The 20,537-nt window shown below is 36.0% G+C and overlaps 1 long non-coding RNA gene across 2 annotated transcripts; it reads left to right on the top strand.

Annotated features, from left to right (window-relative positions):
- Nucleotides 1-4,087: 4,087 nt before the first annotated feature.
- On the top strand, nucleotides 4,088-20,080 carry LOC110692002. 2 transcript variants are annotated; one of them, XR_002505372.1, is made up of 9 exons: nucleotides 4,088-4,498; nucleotides 9,016-9,079; nucleotides 13,234-13,378; nucleotides 13,474-14,025; nucleotides 14,122-14,180; nucleotides 14,549-14,725; nucleotides 14,869-14,979; nucleotides 17,119-17,326; nucleotides 19,357-20,080. It is a non-coding gene; the product is annotated as an uncharacterized LOC110692002 (long non-coding RNA). The 2 variants fall into 2 exon arrangements; XR_002505371.1 differs by having other exon boundaries at nucleotides 4,090-4,498; nucleotides 13,474-13,972.
- Nucleotides 20,081-20,537: the final 457 nt, after the last annotated feature.

Below are 20,537 nucleotides of genomic sequence, written 5' to 3'. Positions count from 1 at the left end.
AAACTCATACAATTAAATCTGCGCAAATCTAATTGCATAGCATTAAATCAATCAATAGGAAATTAATCAATCATTAACCATTAACAATAAACAATTACCCCTTCGTACTATTCATGGATCCCCACAACCCTAGAATTAAACTACTTACACATATTTAATATTAAGCTAAGCAAAGCAATTAAAGAAAGCATAATTAAGTCAAAGCAATTAAATTATTGAAAATAAAGAGGGAAGAAATCGTTACCAAAATTAAGGAAAATAATGAATTCTATAAATCAAGAGTGTGTAGAGAGATAAAGTATAGAGAGAGAAAGTAAGAAGGAGAGAGAAAGGAAGAGAGAAAGAAAATTCGTCCGTGTCAAAGACGCCCCTAAACTCACTTAACAAAAGCGTATTTATACTAAACTAAAATCCTCAATAAAGAAAAAGAGAAACGAAAATAAAAATCCTAAATAGAACACGCGCCTGGTCGGGCGAGGCATCGCCCGGCCGGGCGAGGCATCGCCCTATAATGTGCGTTGCTCGCGCCCGGTCGGGCGCGCATCCGGGCGAACCTTCGCCCTATGGTCTTCTCCTCTCGCCCGGCCGGGCGCGCCTCAGGGCGAGGGCACTGCCCGGTCGGGCGGATGCTTGGGCTTACTCTTCTTCGTCCTTTGGGCCTTATTACCTTAGCCCAATTCGTCATCCTTCTTGTATCGAATTGCCCAAGCTCCAAATCTCCTCATTGAGCCCTTAATCACCGGATTGATTCCTCAAATACGGTCCTGGGCTTCGGAATACGATCATAGAAATGCGTCTCGTCTCCAATGCTCGCGGTGGCTCCACTAAGTGCCGGAAAATGTTCCCAAATCTGCAGTTTCCTGTAGAATAATACCACAACTACGAAAACACTAGAAAACACATATTAGTAATAAAATTGGCTCTAAAGAGCCAAAAATACTCCTAACTATGATCACGGGATGGGGATAAAATAATATATAAAATGAATACATCATATACCTCATCCGTCCTTTTTTTTTCTTGGTGAAAAGATGCATGACATTAATTAATTAGATGGATAGAAGCCCATTAAAGTCAGTCAGACATAAATCAGTACAAACGTCTGGCATTCGATGCAAAACAACAAGAAATCTTGGCTAAAAATTCTCTAGCTATTTTATATACTCCGTATTAATTTATTTATTTGCAAAAATCTTGATGAAAAATATTTTATAATCTATACTATTTTCTTTCCCGATTAACATAACAAATGCTTAAAGTGAGAGTGGAGAATTGGGTTGAAATTATGTAGCATGTAGGGATGTGAGTGGGGCGAGCCATCCGCGGGGGCGAATTTAGTTTGGCAGATTGGGGTCGGGGATGGGGATGGATAAAAATCATATCCGCTAGGGTGACACTAGCAAGGCGAGAGTAGATTTATTATTGTACCCACCCCATCCCCGTTTCATACCGCATGAATAATATTACTATTATGTTTACCAAGCTATCTATTTCTCGAAATTTTTTGAATTATCGAATGGTTCGACCTAGCTTTATACAAATGTCGACAAAATTGTTATAAAATACTCACAAATTACATGCATGTGATGATTTGGGGCATCGCTTGGTCCAATAACTACTTTCAGTTCTAAATAAGCTACTTCGCATTTCGTTAAGCTTCTTTAGGATATGTAAAGAGCTATTAAAATATCTCATCATCTAATTACCGATTCAGTTTCATATTATGTGCAACATTTACTAATAACGGAAGCTACACTTTATGTACAACAAATGTTTTCATTCCTTTAATTTTTAAGTTGTTCTCTCTCATCACATGCATGATGCCTATGCGTCTCTATATTTCACTCTTCGTTTAACACTCACAAACAAAATTTGCATAAAAGTATGTGTTAAGGTCTTTGTTGCACATAATATGAAATGGAGAGTATATGAAATAGGTTAAACAAAGAAAGAGATAAGAATTTACAAAAGATCCTTCGCATATTATTCTTAGTGTTATCATTAGGGTATTAATTTATATTTGTAGCTTATCACTTTCAATTCTAATTAATTGGTTTTTTTTAGCACAATAACATCTGCGCATAAACAATGTCAGCGCCAAATTTGTTAGTTCTAGTTCTACACATACCGGCAGGCGCGCACGTAGTGGCCAAGCCACTAGTCGGTTATAAATGCAACATTGAGTTTCCAGCTAGTCTGCTACCTTATTATCAGTACGAAGTATAAAAGAATGACTTCTTATATAGTTAGTATAAAAGATTGACTTCAAACATTTACTTCGTACTATATAACTAGTATCTTAGATCATAGGGAGCATTAATCATAATTGCCATTGTCTAGAATCTCACACAAATCAAGGATTCTTAAGAAATTGAATATGTTAAAAATCTTAACAAAATTCTTCTTCCTCATTTTCATTAGATAATTACTTATGTTGTAATAATATGAGTTTAAAATATATGTTTTTTAACGTTGGACTTTAACCGTACCGCAAATAATGGTTATTGATAGAGTATAAAACATATTTCTAGGCATCAACCATCAGCTTAAGCTTTTAGTTGAGTTGGTCTTTTAACATGGTATCAGAGCCAACGTGACATAGAGGTCACGGGTTCGAATCTCATCCACCCCTCTTTCAAAGTGGAATTAATTCGTGCCGGATATGGAAGGGCCTCTGATAGAGTATAAAACATATTTTTGGGCCTCAACTATCAGTTATAGTGAAGAAAAACAATATTATGATTTATGAAGGCAATATCAAAACAAATCTAGTAAAATAGTTGATGTAACTTATATCGATACAGTTTAAGAATATTTTATAATCATAGTTAGACCTTGAAATTGCAAAACCATCAAATATTTAGAAATGTAGAGAACATGGTTATTGATCGAGCTGGAGTTGAGGAGTACGAAACATAATCAATTATATAAGGAGTATTCTTTGATCGAAATATTTTACACATCAGATATGTATATGCTTGATTGCTTGCACAAGTTCTACTCCAAGTCAGGAGGAATGACAAGAAATTTTATTGTACGAGTACAATAAGAAGGGTCCTCAAAAGCAGCATATATCACAAACTTTTTCCTATTACTCCTATTTTGACATAATATTAACTTTTTTCTTAGTACAATAAGAAATTTAGCAATCGATGCAAAACAACAAGAAATTTTATTGTACAAGATGCTAAGAGGGAAGAGATTAATGTTCATCGGAGATTCATTAAACAGGAACATGTGTAAATCGTTGATTGGTTCTTTAAAAATCTTTAACATACAAACCTCAGGATCCCGGGATTTTTCAACATATTATTACAAGGTAAGGTATGATATTTATAGCATTGAATTCGTTAAATCAACCATTATGGAAAATTTGTTTTTGGCCTATTGTCATTTTTTTGTGCTATACTAGAAAAATTAAACACATACTAAACACTTTCTAGCAACAAAGACTAATTAAAGACATGAAATTAACGATTATTAATTTTTGTTGATGCATTAATGGAGTAGATTAACTTATTGGTTTAGATTGGTTTGAAATATTTTTAAAGGGCTAAATACTTCCAATGACAAATGGATGAATATTACAAGATAATTTGACTCAATTTAAGTATTATTACTTTTTTTATTAGCTTGATGAAGCTGGTTAATTAAAATTTGGCAGTTGGTTTTAGGATTATAATTGCAGCATAATGTTCATCATGACACCCTTCTTAGTCCAACAAAATCAAATCTCGAGGAGAAGAGAAACCTTGAGGCTGGACACTTTGGAAGCCTCTATCTCCAAGTACCATGACGCCGATCTTCTCATCTTCAATACTCATTTCAGGTAACATTTCGCCTCAAAGATTATGATTATGTGTTCATTGAGTCAAATTTGAACTATACATTTACATATGTACATGATCCAAATAAATACACAATTTTCAACTAGAAAAGATATGAAGCATAGATTTGCAGGAGAAATTTGGTCCTCGATTGTAGCTACCTAGAATTATCACTTTTAGTTTATGTAGCCGATCTCACTTATGAGATTAAGATTTTGATTGATTGATTGATATTATTTCATTTGATTGGTGTAGGGGACAGTGGTGGACCCACCTTTAGTCATGGTGGGTCCCGTGACACAGTATTAATTTTTAAATAAATTAAAACAAAAAAAAACTAATAAATTTGCTAAAGGTAAGTGGTGACAATGTCTAACAAAAGTGAGAATTGTCCTTACTACTCCCAAAGTCACGTGAAACCCAACCAAAAATCAAGTAAAGTTAAAAAAAAAAATTGTCAGTTATTTTCTCTCTCCCTAAAAAAATAAACGTTTTGAATAACAAAATTTAGCACCCACTCTTACACACGGACGAAACGACGCAACCACCGAGCGCTGAGTGTCGACTGACCGAGACACCAGATCGACCACCCACCGCCGGCCGACAACCTCTGCGGCTCCACCCACTCTTGTCCTCTGTCCGACTGTCCACTCTATAAACTAATAAACCAGGTAATTTACTAACCTTAAATCCCTAATTTTCAAAATTCAAATTTGAGTATTTTGGTGATTGTTCTTGACTTCTTGCTTTTTGCTAAGTAATTCTTTATGGTAATTGTTGAAAAGCTTTATATTGTTGTTCTTATTTAGTTTATAAATGATTATTTGAAGGTTTTGCTTTAGTCTTTAGAAGTTTGGATTGATTAATTGTTCTAGGGTTTTTAATTGATTATTTACTGTTTTAATTGTATAGTTGTTATTCATGAAATGGGAATTAAAGTTGCAATTTCCATCGAAGTTATTGGTCAATTGAGATTTGTGAATTGTAGTTTATTTATAGGAAAAAACACAAATTCACAAATTCCAAGGGGTGGGGGAATGGTTTCAGGGGTAGGGGTTTCGAGTCTACGGCGGTTTCGGGTCAGGGAGAGGGGTGGGGATTTCGGGTGGGGAAAGGGATGGGAGTTTAGGATGGTTTCGGGTTGGGGAATTCAAGTTTTGCGCGGTTTCGTTGGTGGGGCTGGGGCGGGGGGGGGGGGCTATTGCGCTCATGTGGCTCTAGAAGGAGGGTGGTTTCGGTGGTGGTGCAGGGGGGGTGGCTGTCGGGGCTGGGTTGGGGAGTGGTTGTCGGGCTGGGTGGGGAATTGTTTAATTAATTTTTTTTATTTTTTTTTTTAAATAAAATAGACCATTCACATGCAGACACGTGTCAAGTAACCTACTTTATGAAATGAACTTTTTTATATATTTTTTTTGTTCATTATACAAGTTTTGACTATTTTTTGATATTATATGCGGTCGATGGACGATTATGAGACAACCTATTAATTAAATCCTGGATCCGCCACTGGCAAGGGAGGTGATTGGGATTCAGGGGGCACTTGTGACAACGACACAACTCCAATAACTGATGAAAATATGTTAACACCATATCCATGGTTAATGCAAAGTCTTGAAACAATAATTTCAGAAATGGAGACACTGGTGTTGTACCTTAACATTACAAAATTGACAAATTATAGAAAAGACGCGCACCCATCAATATATTGACGTCCTGGAAGCAAGCGGCGAAAGGGGATTCCACAAGATTGTAGCCATTGGTGTCTCCCAGGAGTTCCAGACTCTTGGAATCATCTTTTGTTTTACTCTTTGTTACTCTCGTTGGAAGGGTCCAATACAAAGGGCTCATAGAACTAGCTAAGACTTGCATCAAAATTTTTACACAAGGGCAACTTAATGAATTTATTACTTGTTTTTATATGTGGGCATGAGTTATTGTCGTTGTGGACAACATATTTGATGCATGAACATCATAATTCACGTGGCAATCGGGGATCTATTTATTATGACTTTTAATTGGGTAGATTCAATTTAATGATTGACAATTTAGCATTGCATCTTCATTATTGATTGCAATTCACGTTATTTAATTTTGCTAAGCTTAATTAATTAACTTGATTGAGTATTTATGTTAACTTTAATTTAATCTTCACATATATATATCGATCTAAATTTATTGCAAGACCAACATCAATAGCTAACATCAAGAGGTTGTTAGATTAAATAATGTAACATGATTACAAATAAGCATATTAGAAGAGAGTTAGTAGTGATAAATTGATAATAGGGCAGTAACTTAGTTATGCTAGTGACATCATTTTTGTAAAATCATAGTTAGGGTTGTTAATCATCTAAGTCTGCTCACGAACAACTCAAGCTCGGCTTGGTCAAAGCTTGGCTCGAGCTCTGAGTTCAGATCGAGAATAAATGAGATAATACACGATCCATGCTAAGTTCAACTCAAAAAGCTCGCAAGCCGGCTCGAGTTGTATATTTATTTTATACATTTAACTAAAGCTAATGAATGAAAAGGCATAAAATAATATAAAAATAAAAATAAAAATAAAACTATAATACACAAGCTCAAGTTCATATGATGGGCGGCCTAAATAAGCCTCTCTTTATAAATGAGCTTTTAAACAAGCCTCATTTAAACCTCGAGCTCGAGCGGTGCCACGAGCTCAAACCAAGCTCCGTTTTCGAGCATTCTAGCTCTAGCCGAGCTCAATATTCCAGGCTCGACGAGCCACGAGCTCAAGCTGAGCCGAATCTCCAAGCTCACGAGCTCGAGCCGAGCCTAGCAAAGCTCGGTCTCGGCTCGGCTCATTAACAACCCTTTTTGGAACTTACAAGTGGGTAGATATTTGATTGGATGAAATTGCAAGTTAAAGAAGTTATAAAGATGATTTAAGATTTTTTATTCAAATTCAAGGTATGATAGTAAATATTTGTTGGGGTTTACATGATTAAAATAGTAAGTACAAGTAATTTAGAACGTCCATTTAAGATAATTGGTGCAAATAATCTGAGACGGAGGGAGTATAACATTATATGAAAAAGCCCCTACTTAATTCACCTAAATTTGTATATATACTTGCGGAAATGAGAGTTCAACCATAACTTAAAGTCTTTTCTTTTTAATGAGTGTTATACTATTTTAATAACTAGCATTTTTTGCATGCTATGCGTGCATGTTATACTAATATTTTTTTTTTAACCACAATTGCTTATACATTAGCGTTAGAGAAGTGCGAACAAATATTAATACTCCTTATTCTTGAAATATATCCTTATTCAAATATATTATTGAGATGGGAGGGAAATATAAAACAAAAGAAAATATGAGCTCAAATAAAGTGGAAGAGTTTGATTTATATAATATAGATTAAATGATGATCAATATTTAGCTAAGTTTTAAAATATTAATTATTAGTAAAATTATTAATACAAAATTCAAGTTAATGTTTTTTTCTTTAGTTGTATGTGTTAATTAAGTTTGTCCGTTTAATTTTTTTTACTGGATTTTTAAATTTAATAAATACATATTTCATTTTTAACATGTTTAATTAGTATGATAAGCAATGGGAGGAAATAATTCTCCTCCATTGAATACTAAATTGAAATTTCAAATTTTATAATTTAATAAAAAATAGTTTTTCCACAACTATATATTTTTTATGATGAATATTTTTATTTTTATAAATAAATTAAAATATTTAACAATTAATATCTTTGTTTTTCTCACAATTTTATTTGTTAAAGATTTTTGTTTATTGTATCTTCAATAAGTAATTACAAAAATAGTTTTTCCATAACTATACATTATTAATATACTAATACCAATTTAGTTGATTTTATTAAATTACATTAATTTTATTGTTATAAAATATTTTATTGAACTTACTTAATATAATACGGACATAACACTGGCATAACATCTAGTAATTAACCATTTTTTTTTTATACCACTTTCTCTTCTCTCCTTTTTATCTAATTAACCCACCAAAACTACAAGTCTAAAATTAGGAAAAAACTTGGTTGACCCAATGGGTAGACTACCCACACTTATTACTTCCTCCATTCTTTAATACTTGCATCCTTTTCCACTGTTGAAAGTTTCATATTACTTGCATCCTTTTCCTTTTGAGCAATATACTCTCTCTATCTCTCCCCTAACACATGGGATCCATTATTTCAATTTGTGCCAAGTTGCTTGGATGCAACTAATAAAGAACAGAGGAAGTATAAGGTTATGATAATTATGTTAGTGGAATCCAACCTGACTTAAACATTAATATTTTAATAATCTATTAGTTTTGGGTAGACTACCCGGTGGGTAGATGTGTAACAATGTCCCTAAAATTAACATTTACTTTGTAAGAGTCGGTATTGGTAAAAAATATTGTAATTAAAATGTTACGGAAAAAATATTCAATTCGTATCGTGTTAGTGTTTGGCGGGTTTGCTTAAACGCATATATAAGGGGTAGCAAAATAATTCGAACTTTGGAGTACGACCGGAAAAGAAAAGAAAAGGGAAGAAAGGAAGGAACGAATCCCGACTTCCAGCTTTCGCTCCAAGTCAGCGGTCAACACTGAAACGAATTTGACGATTCGCTACGTACTTCCTTTTCTCGCTTCATCATCGTCTTCTCTCCTCTGAATTTTGTTACGGTTGTTGTTGAATGAGCTTACTACTTAGAGCGGTTCTGTTATTGCTACTTCTATGCTGTGAAGAATTGAATGAAGTGATATCTGAATGATTTCATTAGGTAATGAAATACTTCTTTGATCGAATTTAGGTTTTTAGGGTTTGAATACGATAATGTTATTGAATGTTAACACTTTTTTGGAGTGGTTCTGTTATTGCTAGTTCTATGCTATGAAGAATGAAATGAAGTAATATTTGAATGATTTCATTAGGTAATGAAATACTTTTGTGATTGAATTTGGGGTTTTAGCGTTTGAATGCGATAATGTCAGTCATTGAATGAGGTTAATACTTTCTTGGAGTGGTTATGTTATTGCTGCTTCTATGCTATGAAGTATAAAATGAATTCTGTGTTCGAATTTGGGTTTTGAGCGTTTGAATGTGATAATGTTGTTGTGCTATAGTTGGAATTCGGAATTCGCTTTTCTAATTATGATTGATTTGTAACCGCTTCATTTTTCACGTCAATATTCTTGCAGCTGCTCTCAATCTTCAATTTATCACCCTTCTTCTTGCGCGCAACTGTAAAATCTCACATCATCGGTAAGTTTGTTCTTAATTCAGTTGGCTTACACGAATTTGGTACATTCTAAATTTCTGATTCAATTTTGAATTTTCACCTGCCTGTTTATCATTTTTAAACTCGAAAACTCCATATTTTACGAAAATCAATTTATATACGTTAAATTTAATGTCTAATCACAAAGAAATAACTTCTGGGTATTGCTTATTTAGATTTCTGTTGCTTTTTTTCTTATTTGGAATTATGCCCACCACCTGTTCGATGAAATGACAGTGGTTCTGTTTTGCCCAGTTTCATGGTATTGGTTTTGAATGAAATTGAAGAGATGTTTAAAATAATTAGCTCAATGTAAAATAATTTGGAGCTTCCTTAATGTTTTTACATGCTGTATTTTTTGGCTAATATGACAGGTCTTCTTTACTTCAGTCCTGGTTCCTAGTTTTACCAATTAGAACTTTACTGCTGAGAGGAAATGTTGTTCTGTTTCCCCTTTTAATTAGTTTCGTAATCAAATTGAATTGTGAAATATCTTGATAATTTCAAAATTGTTGTTCTGGTTGTGCAAAATCAATGACAATGTGCATCATCAATCCCATTTATTCTGTATACTTGTATAGTACATTGTATTTAATTCCATTTTTTGGACAGGATTGTTACAGTTCTCCCATCTCTAGACATAATCCATGCAAGGTAATAGAACAAACAAAACAGATAACATCTCAGCTGAAACCAATTCAAAAGCTAGCTACAAGAAAATATTGCATTTATAAACCTTGTTCCAACTGCACAAAATACACATAATACTTCTGTATTTCAAGTGCACTAACTGCACATAATACTATTGTTTCCTTGTGCAATGAATGTAAACAAAGTTTCCTGTCACAAGGATCCAAAAAATACCCTAACCATCAACACTAAACACTAACTACTTCCTAACTGTTCTCAACTTAGGCCTCAACTCAGAACATGCTGCTGTTGGGCCTGATACATTTATTGTTGATGCTTGACTGAGATGCAACAGAATGCGCGAGCTAGCTAGCAAATACAGGTTCAAGGAAGATAATAGAGGGAAAGACAAGTTGATTGATTAAATAGTTGCAGAACAAGTTAGTGACTTTAGGTCACAAGTCTCCGAGGCTCTTTTCTGAATGAATTCTCTTTCCTAAGCTTCCCATATATATAGGGCTACACTAACTAGTGATGTGGCATCAAGGCTTAATTGCTACATTCTTCATTTACCCAAAAGCACAAAAAGCAACATAAAGTAAGCTAATAAGACACCAACTGTTACAGCTCTAAGGGGTTGGTGTTGCAGGCTGCTGCTGTGGGTGGAGGGTGCTCCCCTGCCTCTGTTGCTGCTGCTGCATTTGTCTCTTTCTCCTGCTGTAAGTGTGGAGTAGTGGTGGTGTGGGCTGGTTCATTACATTACCCACCCCCAAAAGACACACCTTGTCAGGGAATCGCAATTGATTCAGCTTCCTCCTAAGTGGCCTCCATATCTGGCAACCCTTTCCATTTAATAAGGACCTCTCGGACCCCTTTTCCATCCCTTGCGTGCCGGACTGTGGTGACTGATTCGGGTTCCACCGCCAATTCAAACTTTGAGAGTTACCTGATGAGGATTGATGAGGATTGGTGGGTGAGCTTGGCAAGTTCCCAATAGCGCGCTTCAATTGTGAAACATGGAAGACAAGATGAATGGAGCATTGATCCGGCAACTGTAACTTGTATGCAACCTTCCCCACTCTCTGAACCACCTCATATGGTGCATAGTAACGTGTTGCCAGTTTTTCGAAGGGTCGCCCTGCAAGTGATTTTTGGCGATACGGTTGGAGTTTGAGAAAGACAAACTCTCCCACACTGAATTCTACTTCCCTTCTCTTCGAGTCCGCCCCTTGTTTCATGACTTGCTTTGCCTTTAACAGATTAAGGCGTAACTCATCCAAGATCACATCCCTCTATTGGAGCATCTCCTCTAGACTATCGACTGGAGTTTGACCAATGCCATACAGGCCTCGAAAGGGGGACATTGAGGTGGAAGAGTGGACTGCTGTATTATAAGAATACTCAGCCAGGAAAGCCACCGTGCCCATGCTTTCGGCTGCTCTCCGGCAAAGCAACGAAGATAGGTCTCAAGACCCTTGTTAACCACCTCTGTGTGACCGTCCGTTTGAGGGTGGTTAGACGTATTCCTTCGTAATTCTGTCCCTTGCAGCTTTGAAGAGTTCTCGCCAAAACACACTTAAGAAAATTCGGTCCCGATCTGTAACAATACTTCTCGGAAACCCGTGCAACCTCAAAACCTCATTGATAAAGTGGTCAGCCACCACCGCCGCTGTGAACGGATGTTTAAGCCCAATTCAATGAGCATATTTTGTGAGTTGATCCACCACGACTAAGATCACAGCCACCCCTTGGATTTAGGAAGTCCTTCAATAAAATCCATAGTGATATCCTCCCACACCGCCCCGGGAATAGGGAGTGGTTGTAGCAGCCCTGCCGGACTTTGTTGTGAGTGTTTGTTCCTTTGGCACGTCGAACACCCTCGCACGTACTCGCCACATCGCGCCTCATTCCCTGCCAGCCAGCCATCCTCAAATATGTCTTTGTTTCTCCTACACGTCCTGCTTCCGATGAGTCGTGATAATCCTTAAGTAATGCCGGCTTAATTACCGAATTTTTGGGCACCACCAAGCGCCCCTTAGTTTCTGGTGTTCAATTGCGAACCAGGAATTTACCTTCCCTCCGCAAGGTCCTGCTTCACCTTCTGGAGCAGCTTATCCCTTGCAATTTCTTTCTCCAGCTCACCCCAATCCACCGCATGAACGGTGATTATGGACCCTAACTCAGATTCCTCCTCACCTTTGCGTGAGAGGGCGTCAGCCACGTGGTTCACTTCCCCGGGTTTATACTGTATCTCAAAGTCGAACCCAATGAGCTTCCTGATCCACCTTTGATACTCCATCCCGACCTCTCGCTGTTGAGTTATGAATCGCAGACTCAGCTGGTCATTTCTCACTATAAACCTTCTGCCAATAAATAATGTTTCCATTTTTGTACCGATAAACACACCGCCATCAGCTCCTTCTCATAGATCGACTTACTCCGGCCACGTGGCCCCAGAACCTTGCTATAGAAGGCAATCGACCTTCCATCTTGCATCACAACCGCTCTGAGTCCGAAACCCGAGGCATTCGATTCCACCACGAACATCTCGGTGAAGTTTGGCATGGCTAAAACCGGTGCGGAGCACATGGCCTTCTTGAGCTAACAATTAGTTTTATGGTTGTAAGTCTAACGATGTGTTTGAGGAATCATTATAGAAAAACATTCGACTTTTTGGTCAAAATGTACCACCCTTTTTGGGGACAAAGGGGGAGTACCTCTTAAGTAGGTATGAGTGAAAACCAAATTCTACAATTATATGCAACTAAGATCTGATATGTTTGCACTATTAGATATAAAAAATGCAAATTTTTAGTGCATTTGTAATCTTGTGGTGTGGCTTTTCTATCAATTATAATGTACATTATTCTATGCAGGGTTTTCTTACACGTACTTACATAATCACTGCTCCAGGGAAGTAATGACTTTGTTTTTATTTAACCAAGAACCGCTATTGAAAAGTTTTGTTGGTTTTGTGTATGAATGATCTCAAAGTGATTTTGTATTGATTAATCTCACAAGTTCTTGCGCGTTGTATAATCCATATTGGAATTCCATCTTTCCAATGTTACAATATGTAGAACACTAGATATGCGGCAATAACTTTGGATTAGATTCTGACTTCTATATGTTTAATGCACAAAGAGGAAATATGATTATGAGCTTGTCGAGAATGTATTTTCTTATTTGTTCCTATATATACATAAGTGTCTCTAGGCCTTTTATTGTAGATTTTTTTGAAGTACATGTTCGGTTGGAAATTTTTTGGTTAACATACACGTGCTTTCAACTTCCACTAGTAAAATCATTGTTATAGGAGTCAATTGCCATTGTTTTTTTTAATTTTTATTCTGCTTTATTTACAATGTCATGTTTAGAGTTTTCAACTCGATATTTAGATTCAGCTCTAAAAAATTCATATACTACTGCTATTATAATCTGTAATGGAAACAATGTAATGGGAACAATGTAGCACATACGTAATATGTTATTTATGTTATATATGCAGGTTAGTGTAAGAGAAAGGATATGGATCCATTTGAGTTTTCTAGTAGCAGCATCTATAATCAATCCACTGTTGCTATTATAGATGGTTGTCGGAAGACATCTATTCATTGTGATAGAAATGTTTTGACATTTCTTTGTGATCATAGGTGAGACTTGAGAGTTTTGAATTATTTTTTATATTATATTCAAATCCTTACTATTGAGTATATTATTAATGTTTTTTTTTTCTTCGTTGATTTAGCGGGTTAGAGGATTACAAGTCTATTGATAAGTTGTGTGAGGACTGCTATGAGGCAGGCAAACAATCTACACCAGTAGGAATAAACGCACACGGCTATTTTTGTTCTTCTATCATAGCGTCACGTCGTTTTGTTGATGCTAGTATTGGACGGATCAAATTAGGCACCATTAGTGGCATCTCACCCCCACCCCGCATTGCAATCTATGCAATTGGATGCCCTTGTGGTTAATTGATAATGATAGTGTAAATCATGCTATTTATGAAGCAATCTCAGCTAAAGTGGATGTGATATCAATGTCACTTTCGAAATCGTTTTCATCTCTCTTTTCTGATGAATCTAGTGATGCATGGGGCGTAGCGATTATGGAAGCATTGAGAGAAGATATCCTCATTGTACTATCAGCAGGAAACTATGGCAAATTAGGTCTTCAATCAATACAAAAAACTCCTCCTTGGACCGTAACCGTTGCTTCATGCACCCCGACCACCAAATTCAAAAGTAAAGTTGAATTTGTATCTGATACAGATTTTTATGAGCTAGAAGATATTGAGGTACTTTAACTTTATGACTTATTAATTTTTTTATAGTATAATCATGTTATTTGAATTTCCTATTTCATTTATTTATTTCTTTGTTATCTATATCAGGGGTACTCCATTAGTATGTTCTCAAGTTCAAGTTCTAATGATGATTTTCTACCTGTAAGGTAATCGAATTTTCTTATATGCATTTTTATTTCTTTCTTGTCAGTAAGATATTTATAGCTAGAACTTCCTCTAATTGCCTCTAGCATGTTACAGTATTTTCTTAGATTATTTTGTAGTATATTTTTTTTAACAGACCAACAAGAAAAGTTTAAAAAATAAAGACAAAATTGTAATATGAATGTGATGCGTTAAACTAAAGTAGTCATTTAGTAGAGTCATACACTACTTATCATACATCATTATCAAGTTCAGTTTGCTTGTTATAACAAAATCTTTTCCACATACCATGCTTTTGGTTTCTCATTAGCTTTTAGAGATAGAGTAATTATTTAACAATATTATTAACCATGATTTGACTTTATTTTAGGAAGTTGGGCGATATCCAAGATACACAAAGCATCATGTATCTTAAAAACTCGGAAATTTTAGTTGAACCCTCTTCAGATTTTTCGGATAGTGCAAGCATACAACCAATTGTCCTACTTTCAAAAGAAGCAAGTAATATAGTTTGCTACTATTTGGAAAGCGTAACTGCAAAAAATGGGTGCGTATTTTTTTTAAGAAAAATTGTATTAAATGTTTCATAGTAGAGATATTTAAAAACAATTTTCTTGTTAATTTTCTTTAAATTATTTTAAAGAGCATCACAATATCTTAGTCTCTTAAATTATTATATGTTATATGAAGGTCACTCTATGCTATTATCCATTGCTCGTCGAGAAAGAAGTTGGTAGTACACCTTTAGTTTCAGACTTTTCTGGCCGTGGACCATGTCGTACTTACACAGAATTCATGAAGGTAATTTTCTTTCTAGATGTTATTATTGTTACTTTATTAATGATATTGCTATTGTTATTGTTGTTGTTGGTGCTACTGCTGTTGGTGTCTATGTATTATTATTAGTGATATGTGTTTTTTTGTTTGGACATGATAAACCTCCTTCTATTCAATCAGCTTTTGCAAATCAAATCATGTCTTCCACCCAAACCCTCTTTTTTTTGACAAAGGATAAGACCACCAAAGAAACTCAGTCTTTGTGGCAGTGCTTAAAAAGATTACAATTTAATATCAAATAGTAAGATAAACCTGTGTTACTCGGACTCGTGTACCCATATCCGACACGGGTACGTGTCCAATGTACGACTCGGCTAATTTTTGAATTTTTTTCAAGATTTTAGCCCAAATTGAAGTGTCCAAGTATTGTACCCATGTCCGAGTGTCAAGGATCCGACACGGGTGTTTGAGGCAAAATGAAGAGTCTGAGTAACATAGAGATAAACAATGAAAAGAAGCACAATCCTTTAAGGTATCTCCTAAAGCAGCAAAACGTTGGGCGTTGTCATCAAAAAATTCATGAATTCCTTTTTTATTCGTGAGGCAACCCAATCTGGACGCCACTCTAAGCCCTTTGCTTAGACTCAAGAGGACCGATTTTCTCTTGTCTTTTGTCTGGTAGGCATTCGATTCTTTGTCAAACGGGCTTCACCCGCAACCAAGAGAGAGAGAAAGTCCACTTCACAAGACCAAGGAGGTTCCACTTCAAAACCATATGGCCATGAGGGGATCGGAGTAGCCCCTTAGTCTTATATTGTGGTCTCAACTCTCAATTTCTATCAATGTGGGACACTCATGTGTTATTTGGTGGGATCTACTTCAACATTCTTCGTGCAAAATTTGTCCGTGTCTCATTAATCTCCAAATTATGTCGATGCGCTCTCCTTCCTTTTTCCTTTTCCCCATCTTGATCTGGAATTCACTTACCTCCTTGCATTCGTTATGACCGATTATCATCTGAATTGGCTTAATCTCGAAACCTGGAGGACCTTCTTTCATGTCTTTCCTTGGAATTTTGGGGATTGGGGTTTGTTGGCTGGTCCAGCTTGTATTGATTGTCGACTCCGCTCTTCGAATGATGCCCAGGGGGTTAATACAAACTCCTTCGAACACCACTTTGTTCCTCTGAAGCCAGATACCTTGGAGGAGATTGACAAAAATGGGAGTGCTCCGACCTGTTTTCTCTCTAAAGGTAAGCAATCCAGTCGGTGATCCAATCGACCAATGGAATGGATCTGTCATTGTTAGTTCTAATACCCAGGCTGCTTCCAGCCCACACTCTCCTGATCGTTGGACAGTCCCTCAATAGATGAGTCGTACTTTCCTCCATAGCTGGGCCTCCCTGAGAACTGCACATAAGGCAATTCCGTTGGTTTTAACTCCTCGTTTCTTTAGGTTGTGCCCTGTAGGGAGGGCGTTGTTCAAAATCCTCCACAAAAATAATCGTTGATCCCTTCTTCCACTCAAACGCTCATTCCCGTATAAATTATTAAATTCTACTCAAATAAGCAAGTTTGTGAGCTACCCCATTCCCTTCCCTACCCACATGTGAGTAAGAAATACAGCAGCAGCCAAATGTAGAATATCATCTACAATTTTTCTCAAGATGCTATTCTCGCATACAACTTTTCTGCAGATGATTGCATAAAGCTTGAAACTGTCCATCTTTAGAACCACTCTTCGACATCCCCCCTTCACTGCAATCAGTAAAGCATGACACGCCGCAAGAGCCTCTGCAATATCCATGCCAACTGCCCCTCCTTAACACAAGTAGCTAAAATCACATCACCCACATGGTCACGCACGCTTCACCCCCCTTAAACCAACCGAATTATCCCCAAAAACGTCAGAATTGATTTTATAAGTATCCATGTCAGGTGGCTTCCACCTTTTCAGGACAGCAAGCACCACGCAGCTCTTGTGCTTTCTCAACATTATTAGTAATGGAAACATTCATAGGCCACTAAAATATTATTAGTAATCAACTTACTTGGCATCAGAATATTATATTGTTATTGTTATTATTGTTATTATCGTTAACATTATTTTTCTTATTGTTGATTTTATTTTTATTATTATAACTGATTCCGGTGATTTTTGCAGCCTGATCTTTGCGCTCCAGGGGAGCATATTGTTGCATCTTGGCCAGACGACGTGCCTTTAGGAGACGATGGGGATTCATTTTTTGTTCCATATAATGTCTTGTCCGGCACTTCTTTTGCAACACCCCTCGTTGCTGCTGGACTTGCTATGATCAAAGCGGAGAAAAACTTTTCTGTTTCTGCAACAATTTCTGCAGCCATAACTACTGGTAAGCTTGCGTAGTAACTTTTTTTTGTAATGTAATAATTGCAAATGTTATATTTTCACATGATACATGCGTAGTAGTTGATTGGAGACATCAGTACATGATGGGCAATAATTTAATGCCTAATTAGTTCGTGTTGCACCCACTAGTTTTTAAAACATAGTGTTATTAGGCATTCACTTCCCTAGTTTCATTTAGGTGCTAACGTTCTTAATTGCTTTGGTTCTTACAGTCTAAATAGTACATACAACTATGTTTTGTGTTAATGAATTTTTTGACTAACCCACTTTAGCTCCAAAGCTTGTATACTCCAGAGACAATTTTATTTTGCACATGAATCCAATTGAGAAGGGAAATAAATCAATCATTGAGATGAGGTCCAACCCCTATGGAGACCAGCAAGCAACCTAAGTTAATGAGAATTGACCAATGACCCGAGCATCCAGGAGTCTAGAACCGGCCAAATTATCTACATAAGGGCACCTATCCCTACCCAATTATCGTACCAAAAAGAAATTACATTCCCATCACCCAAGTCCCAAGAGGCATTATGTGAGAGATGGTGCCACCCCTTTATGCCAAATAACCGAACCTTTCTTGGAGTGAGTTTTTTGCCATTAAACAATCTTTTGCAAGGTTATTGTTGTTTTGACTCATTTTCCAACCTAGTTTCATCATAAAGGCTTGGTTTATACTTTATAGTCTCCAAATTACGTATCCCTAACCAACACTAGTCTTTGGCTGGTATAACCTCTCTTTGCTTACTAAATGAAGTTTTTTACTCTCATTGCTCCCTCCCAAAATGAAATAAATCAAGGGTTATTTTCTCTAGTTTATGAATACTTGCTTTCAGTTTGCATATTTTTGTAAAAAAACCACTGGAAGCATCAATTAATTAGCATGAAAAGAGAACGAGTGCAAGATGGCTCTTGTCTCTTTGAATTCAGACTATGAAACACAACATGAAAGAAAATACAAACAGCAGCATACTGCCTATACTACAAAGATATAAAAGAAACAGTGGACCGAACAAGGCAGGTAATATCTAGTTTTCCAAGTGATTTTCCTCATTTTTTCTCCTCTCACTTCCTCCATTATTTTTTCCATTCTCTTTCTAATCTTTCCCCACATTGTACGACACCACCAAATTCTCTCTCCTCTTCTTTCCCCATAAATTGCAAAACTACCCCTTGCCCCATATGAACAACAACGATGAATCTCCCACAACCCGATAAAGATGAAACACAAAAATCAATGAGGAGCATGTGTCTTTTGGGTATGTGGATTTAAGTAGTAGCTAGTTATTTATTTATTTTCCTTTTCTTTTTTGAATTATGTGGATTAAGATGATTGTGTTATATCACTTAGTTTTATAAGTATTTAGAGGAAGTATTACTTTGTATTTTTGGTGTTTGTGTTACTAATTTAAAATTGATTTTTATGTGAATTTTGTATTAAATTCATGTGGCCACACAATTAGTTAATGGTGTGACCAGCCTCACAGAAAATTCATTTTATTTACATTATTGTTGAGACTACATCTCTTGTTAAGGATCAGAGCACCTACATCAAGCCTACAGTCACTCAAGCTCCTAGTGCATAGTAAAGTTTGTTATTATGATAGAATTCTGTTATAACAGAATTCCACATCAGCAAGTCAACTGATGCTTTGTATGGCTTGGTTAGCCTCTTTCAGTCCTTGTATATAAGGCTGATCTGTTTAATTCTTGCCTAACTTAATGAAAATAATTCCTCTTTTTCTCTCTAAATCTTTTTCTCTCTATTTTTCTGCTCTCATTTACTTTTCTTCTACAACACTGTTTTTCTACTGAAATATTGATCACAATCTCAGTTTGATCATTAGTGCTATTCTTGTATACTTGGTTACAAATTGTTTCTGAAATATTGATCACAATCTCAGTCTGATCATTAGTGCTAGTTGTTAGTGGTATCTGATTGATCATTACTGAATGATTTAACAATTATATAACTTGATGTTGTTTTAAATTATGTATCATTGTTTTATTATGCAGCTAACAAAATGCATGGAAAGATCTTGCTTTTGAGTTTGCATATGGAGCAGGAGAGTTTAATTTGAAAAGGGCAAGACAACCCGGTCTGGTGTATGAGGAGAAACATTGTATTTTTGAAAGATTCTATTTGTCTGATGGAGAAGATCCACCTTACTTTCACCTTAATCTACCTTATTTCTCAGCTACATTTCCTCCACATTGTGAAGAAAAATGGGCTATTAAATTCAGTAGAAAATTAAGAAGTGTTGAGAAAGGGCGAAGTACATATACTGCTAAGATTGAAATTCATTCTTCTACGATGCGCATGCCTACAGAGTCAATCAGCATCAGCGTTGTTCCGAAAATATTGGAATTTGATGATATGGACTGTGAACAACAATTTACTTTGAATGTGAGTTTGCCTAACACCAAATATTATGAATGGTCTTTTGGTGTGATTTCTGGTTCTTTAATATGGACAAAAAATGCTGATAAAGAAGATCAGAGAACTGTAGTTGATTCTCCCATTCTACTTTCATCCAGACATGTACCATCTAGGCCAGTTGGAGTTTATCCTTCCTCATGTTAGTACTTCATGACTTTTATGTTTGATGGTGAACTCATTCGATATGTACATATCATTTTTGTATGAAATTTTATTGATTTACAATTTTATAGTAGTGTTTCACCAAATATATTAATTTACACTAATATAATACTTATTTGCAAGGGTGAATAATTTGCATGGGTGATATTATACTATGACAATGTTATTTGACATTATATAATATTTTGTAATATTACTTGCATCAAATAATACACCACCGATGCTAGGCCGACACTAGGTGAGCGATGCAACAGGACCCCAAATAAAACATGTTAAAATTAGGGTCACTATGTTCAATATAATGTCAGTTGCGTGTATATAAATCTTAGGTCCACAATAATATTATCCATTATACAACATCCATGAATTTTTTTATTTTGTTTTTGGCAAGTTAGGGGAAGGTGTCATGGTTTCGAGCCTCTCATAGGTCAACCCGATCTGGGTTAGCGGGCAAGACTCCTTGGGAATGAGGGGAAAGAGTAAGGAAATCCCCACCATCAAATTGTCCCTTTGTGAGGATTAAACCCACATGATTATAAGATACAATCTATCTCATTAGACCAAGTACTACTCGTACTTGTTATCAACATCCATG

Source organism: Chenopodium quinoa, unplaced genomic scaffold (genome assembly GCF_001683475.1).
Source record: "Chenopodium quinoa cultivar QQ74 unplaced genomic scaffold, ASM168347v1, whole genome shotgun sequence".
Taxonomy (NCBI): Eukaryota; Viridiplantae; Streptophyta; class Magnoliopsida; order Caryophyllales; family Amaranthaceae; genus Chenopodium; species Chenopodium quinoa.
The sequence above is the reverse complement of the archived record's forward strand: the minus strand, read 5'-3'. Positions and strand labels throughout refer to the sequence as shown.